The following is an 8603-nucleotide window of genomic DNA, read 5'->3' as shown; positions in this document are numbered from 1 at the left end:
TATCCCCGTACATTTGATATAGAAAGGAACCTTCCGCAGTGCAGTGCCACACACTGAAGCTAACTACCGATTGTGCAATTTCGATGCGCGTCGTGTCTGAGGCAGGCCACAGTCCAGAACAAATGCTTAACTTCGGCTCTACGTCAATTCCTTGGCGACAGTCGCTCGCCGTGTCCGGCGCCCTAACCCTGTACAGTTGATATAGCAAGGCACGCTTCCGCAGAGCCAGTGCCACCACATTGAAGTAGCGAGGGTCAAGTTTCGATGCGCACTTCTGTAGGCGTGTCACACTTCAGATTAAATGGTTAACCCGCGCTCTACGTCATTTCCTTTGGCGCGACAGGTCGCCGACTTGTCGCGCACCCCGTCGCTGTACATTGGAATAGCAAGGGACCTCCTCAAGAGCAGTGCCACACGTTGAAGCAGCGATTGTGCCAATTTTCGATTTGCCTTCGCTAGCCAATGTACAGGGATAGGCGCGGACACGTCACGACCTGTCGCCCAAAGGAAATAACATAGGGCCGACATTAAGCATTTAACCAGGAGTGTGGCATGGAGTGTGCATCGCATACCGCGCCCTTGCTACTTAAATGTGGTGGCACTGCTTTGGCAACAGGTCCTTACTATACAAGTACGCGGATAGGGCGGACAGCGTTTGCAACGCGGTCGCCAATGGAAATGAGAGTGCCACTAGGCGTAGGCGTTAGGCGAGAGTAGGCTCGCTACTTCAACGTGGTGACACTGCTCTGTGGAAGGTCCCTTGCTATACCAATGTATAGGGATAGGGCGCAGACACGGGAGTTCTACAAGAAGTAGAGAAATCCGACTTGAATTGATCCTCAGAAAACAAGCTTTTGATAAAGCACTCAAGGAAATACCATCACTACGAAGAAGGGATGGGATATCAGTTTCCCGTTTTTTACATTCATGAATCTCCAAAAGGGTTTAGCATCACCATCAGCAAGGTTATCTATGGAAGCCATCCCTTCAAAAATCATTTTCACACATTTCAAATACACAATTTTAAATCAATTAAAACATTTCAAAATTAATTAATAAAAAATACAAAATAACTTTATATTGCCGAAGAAATTTAAATTCAACATTTTAAATCAATTCACAAAATAACAAACAATTTATTAAGGCTCACAATGCGCATCCAAACGCTAATTTCTCCAGTAACTTAGACTAGCAAAATACTTTCGTGGCAATGCATAATCACACTACTTACGACAAAATAAAACTCTAGTGTCCTCCATTTCACTGCACGTTGTCCTTATAAAAGGTATTTTGAAAATACCTCCAATGTTGTTGAAATTCTCCGAGCTGTTGTTGACAGTTTTCCCAATCCCCAGCAACGTGCAGTCGGTGCTGCGGTACAGCGGTCGGCGCAAGTCAAAGATAAAAACATGTGAGTTCACGTCACCACTTCGAGCTATATTGTTTGGCAAACAGTCGGGTTTTGCGCCAGAATGCCAGTTTTCTCACCGTCTTTCTTGTGTGGTTTTAAGGCAAAGGCAGTGAAAATGGGAGCGACACTAGAGTTAATTTTGTCATAAGAGTACAGGCCCAGCCCGCGATGGGTGGAATTAAGCAACAAGAAGGAAAAATTACGTCACTTCTAGCAGTAGCTGGACCAATTTTCGATGCGCACCTTCCGTAGGCATGCCACTCTCCATATTAAATCGGCCCTACGTCATTTGCTTTGGGCGATAGGTCGACGACGTGTCCGCGCCCTATCCCCGTACATTGATATAGAAAGAAACCTTCCGCAGTGCAGTGCCACCACGCTGAAGTAACTAACGATTGTGCAATTTTCGATGCGCTCGTTCTGTAGGCAGGCCACAGTCCAGAACAAATGCTTAACTTTGGCTCTACGTCAATTCCTTTGGGCGACAGGTCGCCGACGTGTCCGCGCCCTAACCCTGTACATTGGTATAGCAAGGCACCTTCCGCAGAGCAGTGCCACCACATTGAAGTAGCGAGGGTGCAAGTTTCGATGCGCACTTTCTGTAGGCGTGTCACACTTCAGATTAAATGGTTAACCCGCGGCTCTACGTCATTTCCTTTGGGCGACAGGTCGCCGACTTGTCCGCACCCCGTCGCTGTACATTGGAATAGCAAGGGACCTCCTCAAGAGCAGTGCCACGACGTTGAAGCAGCGATTGTGCAATTTTCGATTTGTCCCTCGCTATACCAATGTACAGGGATAGGGCGCGGACACGTCACCGACCTGTCGCCCAAAGGAAATAACATAGGGCCGACATTAAGCATTTAACCAGGAGTGTGGCATGGAGTGTGGCATCGCATACCGCACCCTTGCTACTTAAATGTGGTGGCACTGCTTTGCAACAGGTCCCTTACTATACCAATGTACCGGGATAGGGCACGGACACGTTGGCAACGCGTCGCCCAATGGAAATGAAGTAGTGCCACTAGGCGTAGGCGTTAGGCGAGACGTAGGCTCGCTACTTCAACGTGGTGACACTGCTCTGTGGAAGGTCCCTTGCTATACCAATGTATAGAGATAGGGCGCAGACACGGGAGTTCTACAAGAAGTAGAGAAACCCGACTTGAATTGATCACTCAGCAAACAAGCTTTTGATGAAGCAGACTCACAGGAAATACCATCACTACGAAGAAGGGATGGGATATCAGTTTCCCGTTTTTTACATTTCATGAATCTCCAAAAGGGTTTAGCATCACCATCAGCAAGGTTATCTATGGAAAGCCATCCCCTTCAAAAATCATTTTCACACATTTCAAATACACAATTTTAAATCAATTTAAAACATTTCAATTTAATTAATAAAAATACAAAATAACTTTATATTGCCGACAGGAAATTTAACATATCAATCACATTTAACAGATCAATTCACAAAATACAAAATCAAGTTTATCTAACTGCAATTAAGTAACACAACTTTCCAGAGAGTAATTGTGGAATATACAATTCCTTCACATCATTGTAAAAATCTCATTTTCTGAGAACCGTGACAATATGACTTTTCTGAAACAACACCACCTACATTTTACTAACTTGCACAATTTAATTGAGTAAACTGATGTTACCATAAGACTCTCACATCTGCGCAATGTTCAAATGCTTGAGTTCATACCCTATAACAAATTGAAATCTATTTTATACATTATTTACAGAAGTAACGAATCGAGAGGCGTGTTCACTATATAAGATTGAAGAATTAATTTATTAGCTTACATTAATCACGCAAATGCGAGATCTATGCTGTTGGTTTCAGAATTAAGTTCAGGTATATACAAACCCCACAAATGTAACTTATCGCTTAAATTACAAATATCATTACAACAGCTTTTCAAACATACTATATAATCGTTTACAAATCAAAGAGCGCTCAAAATTAACCAATACAATGTATCGCCAACGCTGTCCAATCTATTTGCAGACGCCTCTGAATATCACTGTAACTATAACACGTATTTTGAGCAATATTGCCCTAAACAGCCCACTCTCGTTGTTTTGGCGCGGTCCGTGTGACAAAACTATTCGCGGAGGCGAAACTAGAAGTCAGAGTTCACTAGCGTGTGTAAGATCTATCAATCACGACCTGTGCAGATCTGAGTCGACGATATACGAGGATTCGCGGGACACGCTTAATGTATAGGAGCGCGTACCTGGCTGACTCTCGGTGAGGACAGGGTGAACGACGCACGTCACCGGACAACTTAATCCGACAAGCCAGCGCAACAGCCAGCAGAAAGGCCAAACTTCATGAATTCAATTCAATTTCTAGAAGTGCCGACTGGACTCGCGAAGGTGATTGGACCTCATAGTGGAGAATACCATACAGACTAGCAAATACTGAGGTCAGAATAGTCGCTTATCAGCCTGCTTATCCGTCGTGATGGGCTGAGAGCAATCGAGAGGCGTGCTAACTCACTAGAATTGAGGTGTATTGCACTTAATTGGGGTTAGGATCCGTGTAGGGTTAAACTGCCTGGAGTTCTCCTACTGAGCCAGAGCCTGCCGCCAATGGGAATTTGACTCAGATACCGCCGACGATTTCTGGTAGATTTTGTGCAGTGGAGCGGTGGTGCAGGAAAAAACGACAAACTCGGCTACATCGTTAGGCGTTAGGTTCTTCGATCAGTAAGAAGACCCAGACTACGCGCACGGTGGTCGGGGCCCTCACGGCAGTCGCTTCGTAAACCACCAAGGCAAGCTCTGCGAACGTCTCAACTAAAAAATTAGAATAGGAGTAAATAAACACGAAATTTATTTACTAGGGGCCGAAGTGAGTACCAGAAGCTACTACGTCTACTGCTAATTTCGGCCTATACATCAACCAATGTAATAATGCCGATTCAAACACTGCTCATACTGGCAACACACACAAGTAACAAAGGCGGCCTCAGACAGCGGCTATGCGTGCTCCAGGCACGTGACACAGTAAATATATAGTGCTTTATATTTATAGATTTATTGTATATAGACTATAGGCAGTATATTTAATGTCAATATACAAAACATGGCGACTGTGCCAGTATTGCACTCTGCAAAAGCGTAATGAACATAACGATAATCACAGCATAGTCAGTAAAATGTTGTACAGTAGTCATAACAGGATCGAAATTATGAACAGCCCATGAGCTATATATATAGTTTACGGGTTTATGACATTATAGGACGTTCGGTAGTGGCATTTATTGTCTCGCAATTATTTCTAACGTGGTTCTAACTGATTCGTGTATTACGTGAGGTACATTCACGTCTACATTACTTCAGATCTCAGGGGCGGATCTAGGTTTTAACTAAGGAGAGGGGGGGTTTACCTGAGGTGATTGGCCTACACACCCCAGCGTGCCGAAGGCACGCCTTGCTAGGGGGTCCGGGGCATTAAACTCGTAAAGCATGCCCATCTCAAGATAAATCTAGATAGATATCGATAGAGATCTGATTTAGCAAGATCATCTAGATAAATATTTGCGTTTGGCTAACGACGACTGCGCTGGGATTCCGTTGCGTGGGAACAGGTTTTGTTAAGAGCTAACTGCTCAAAAGGCGCAATCATGAATGCGTGATGTTGTTGGAACTAAAATGACAGTCACGCTTATACTGGGCAGACGCAGAGGAGCACAGAGACACAGAGCTAGATAAATGCGTAGATGATCAGATGTGTATTTATTTTGGAGTATTCGGCGACTCGGTAATTTAGAAGAAATTGCTCAAGTGTATATATATAGACAATGTTTGCACACGTATTCAGGAAGTATGACATGCGCGGACGTTTTTGCGGTGCAAATGTTATAGAAAAATATATAATAATCGGATTGTTCAGATATCAAGTACGCCTCCACGCAATCCTCCATGCAACACATGTTCTGCGTTGAAATTAGAAGAGATATTATACAACTTGTAGCGTGCCCAGCGGTGCGATGCAGAACACGCCTCATTTAGCGCACCATCAGCGCGTTTCATACCCAACTCATTTCCGGTGATGCACTGTGGAAGCTTTCTCCTGGCAATGCTGAGAGCTGATAAACTGGTGGCAGCACCTAGCGGATGTAGCCCGCATTCCCGTGATGGATCAAAAACCAAGGAACAGTGCTCGTCTGGTGACGTTACATCAACAAAGCAAAACCACTAAACTCACCTATCGTGATTATGGCGAATCGGCCGAATTTAAAACGGTCACCTAGTCCGACGCGGCCTCAGCCCGCACCACGACAGGCCTAACTACCCGGTCGCAAATAAGTGAATAGGCTCGCAATACTAGTGAGAGGCGCAAATGTTGCTAGTAACAAGGCTTCACTGTTACGAGAAAATATCGCCTGCGCCGCCTGAAATTGTATGAATTTCTAGCATTTCTCTGATACTGTTGGAATTTCATATTTCAATAGTTTCAGACATTCATTCGACGAGGAATTTTATTGATCTTAGCACAATTTCAATTAAGTTAAGTAGGCCTGAAGGTCTAGTCACTAGAAGACGTGGCTAATAGCTAAATGAGCTTAGTGAGAGGCGGATTCAGTTTGTAAGAATACGGAGATATCGAATCGAATGTATGAAAATTCGCGTAACAATTTCGAGGAATAGGCCGCAATCTGCCAGTCTTCTTGATAGAAGTAAAATCGAAACGGCGCGCGAATATCAATACTATAAATCTTAAACAAAGATAGGAAATCGATAATGTACAAGTCATAGAGTCAAAAACGGCACGGCCGATGCCAGTCATCCAGGGAGACTAATGATATATGAAATGATTGTAAAAATCGCCACGCTTCTCCGCAGGGCTTTTTTTGGCCTCTTTGACGATTGCGCCGACTCTACTAGCGCAAACCTTCTATATATGTTCCCAAGCAGTCTAGTTTGTTAAGCAGTCCGTCATAGCTTGCCCGTGCGGCCATAGGAAACCCGCTCTTCGATCTCATACTCGCTGGCGATCTTGCGTCGTCGCAATCTTCTCTCACCCGCGTTTCACTCTTTCCCTGAGCTCGCGCTCTAGCTTCCTGTCATCCTGTCTGCTCCTGCTACTGCATGCTCTCTACTCTCCTCATGTCGCGGCTCATCTCTCTGGCGTCCTCACTCCAGTCATCGGCGGAGGTCTCGTCTCTCATCTGCAACTTCTTTCTTGCTGCTTTCTCCGTCTTCATCTCGCAACCGATATACGTGGTCGGCATGCTCTCTATTCTCTCTCATTGCTGAGCATCTCACGCTGCGGCACCAGCTAGCAGATTTGTCATGGTGTTGCGGCCGCGTTCTCCTCTGTAGTGGCTGTCTGGCAGGGAGACCTGCGTACAGCTGAGGCGTGTGAGTGGCTTATCTGCGACCCCGTATGACCGCTGCACTGGCGGGTGGATCCAGCGCACAGAGCGAGACTAGGACCGACGCCGGCGAGGCCATGTCGTAAACGTTGTATACAACAGGAAGCGGCGCCAAAACCAGATTAAACGAGAGCAACGCTATCACGGCCAACGTTATCAGGAGTGAATAATAGACGAATATTATACAGCGGTCCTGAAGTTATCGAGGCAGAACCCACTGGTCAAACTATAATTGCGGATGGCTCTCTCACACGATGCGAGGCCTCGTAGTCATGGTATCTTTTTTTTTCTATGCAGTCCACCAAGGCTCTTAATTGGAGGCGTTCAATAAGAATATAACTGCTAAATAAATTACGAAAAGTAAAGTATTATAGCCACTCACGTGGCTGCTAGGGGCACTCTGCTGCGTTTCAGAGCCTATTATTGTGCGCGACAAATTTGCTGTAAATCCGCCAAGTACTAAATGCTGCATCTGCAACACGACTGTCTCACAAGACGCTGCGCGCGCGCGACGCGGAATGCTGCTGCACCACGACACAGCGCGGGGGATAATATATAAATATAATATTTATTCTATATCTTTAAGTGATATAATAATTGTAATCGATGATCATAAGATAATTATATAAGCTCTATCTAAATGGTGTCATGTAGCAGGCAGTAGCGTGGCGGGCTTGTACTTCTTGTGTGTTGCAGATGAGACATTGATGACCGGCATTATGAGGCAGGTGAGTTATAGCGAAATCGACTAGAGACTTTGTGAGTAAATACATTTCGTGTTTATTTACCCTTTTTTTTACTTGAGACGTTCCAAGTGTCCTGATGCCCTGTCAACGCTGTTCAACCTGTAGGTCCTACATACAGGCCGTGAGCTGGAAAATACAATTGCCAGGCACGGCCATAGTCATAGGCGCCGACAATATAGGCGCGGCCAGACCACGTCAACTTTTAAGCGGGGCTGGGGGGCGCCATAGGATTCCAGAAATTGGGTTACTAAAAGACCTTCATTGCCATGCATATCTGGGAATTGAGTGCACTGTGATACACAAAACTAATGAGTCTAACAATCTGCATGTACACAAACTATCGTCCAGAGTGAGCTGTAGTCTGAGCAGCGTGCCACGGAACGATTTTATGAAGTGGGGTGTTCTAAATTTGTTCACGGCTCACACAGTGCGGTCGATCCAGCGTATTGCATGGAGGTGTAAGAACCAGGCGGGGGGGTATGGGGGTGCTCCGCCAGAAAAATCTTTGAATGGTATGAGATTGCAGCGAGAGATGCGATGTGAGCAGCTTTTGAGTATACATGCAAGCGCCGATTGACCTTAAGAGGCGCTACAACTGCGGTGAAAGCATTACACATCTTGAGGGAAGAGGTGAGAGCGAGTACGCAACCAGGTCACTGCGACCTTATTTGATTTTTAGCAACTTGACCTTGATCATATTTCCCTCGCTCTATAACTCGGCTCCTAATGACGCTAGCGCCTAGCGCCCCGCCCGCCCGCCGCCCCGGCCGGGCGCCCGCCTCCGCGCCCCGGGCCCGGCCGGGCGCCCGCCGGGGCGGGCGCCCGGGCGCGGCGCCAGCGCTGGCGCGCCCCGCGCGGCGGCCGGCCGCGGCGGCGCGGCCCGCGGCGGCGCCGGCCGGGGGCGCGCGGCCCCGCCGGGGCCGCGGCCGCGCCCCGCGGCGCGCGGCGCGCGGGGCCCGCCCGCCGCCGCCGCGCGCCGCGCCCCCCGGGGGCAGCGCGGCCCGGGCGCGCGGGGCGGCTTGCGCCAGAGCGCGGCGGGGGCCGTAGCGC

This window comes from Priapulus caudatus, unplaced genomic scaffold (genome assembly GCF_000485595.1).
Source record: "Priapulus caudatus unplaced genomic scaffold, Priapulus_caudatus-5.0.1 Scaffold126, whole genome shotgun sequence".
Lineage (NCBI taxonomy): Eukaryota > Metazoa > Priapulida > Priapulimorpha > Priapulimorphida > Priapulidae > Priapulus > Priapulus caudatus.
Note: the sequence above shows the minus strand (reverse complement) of the source record.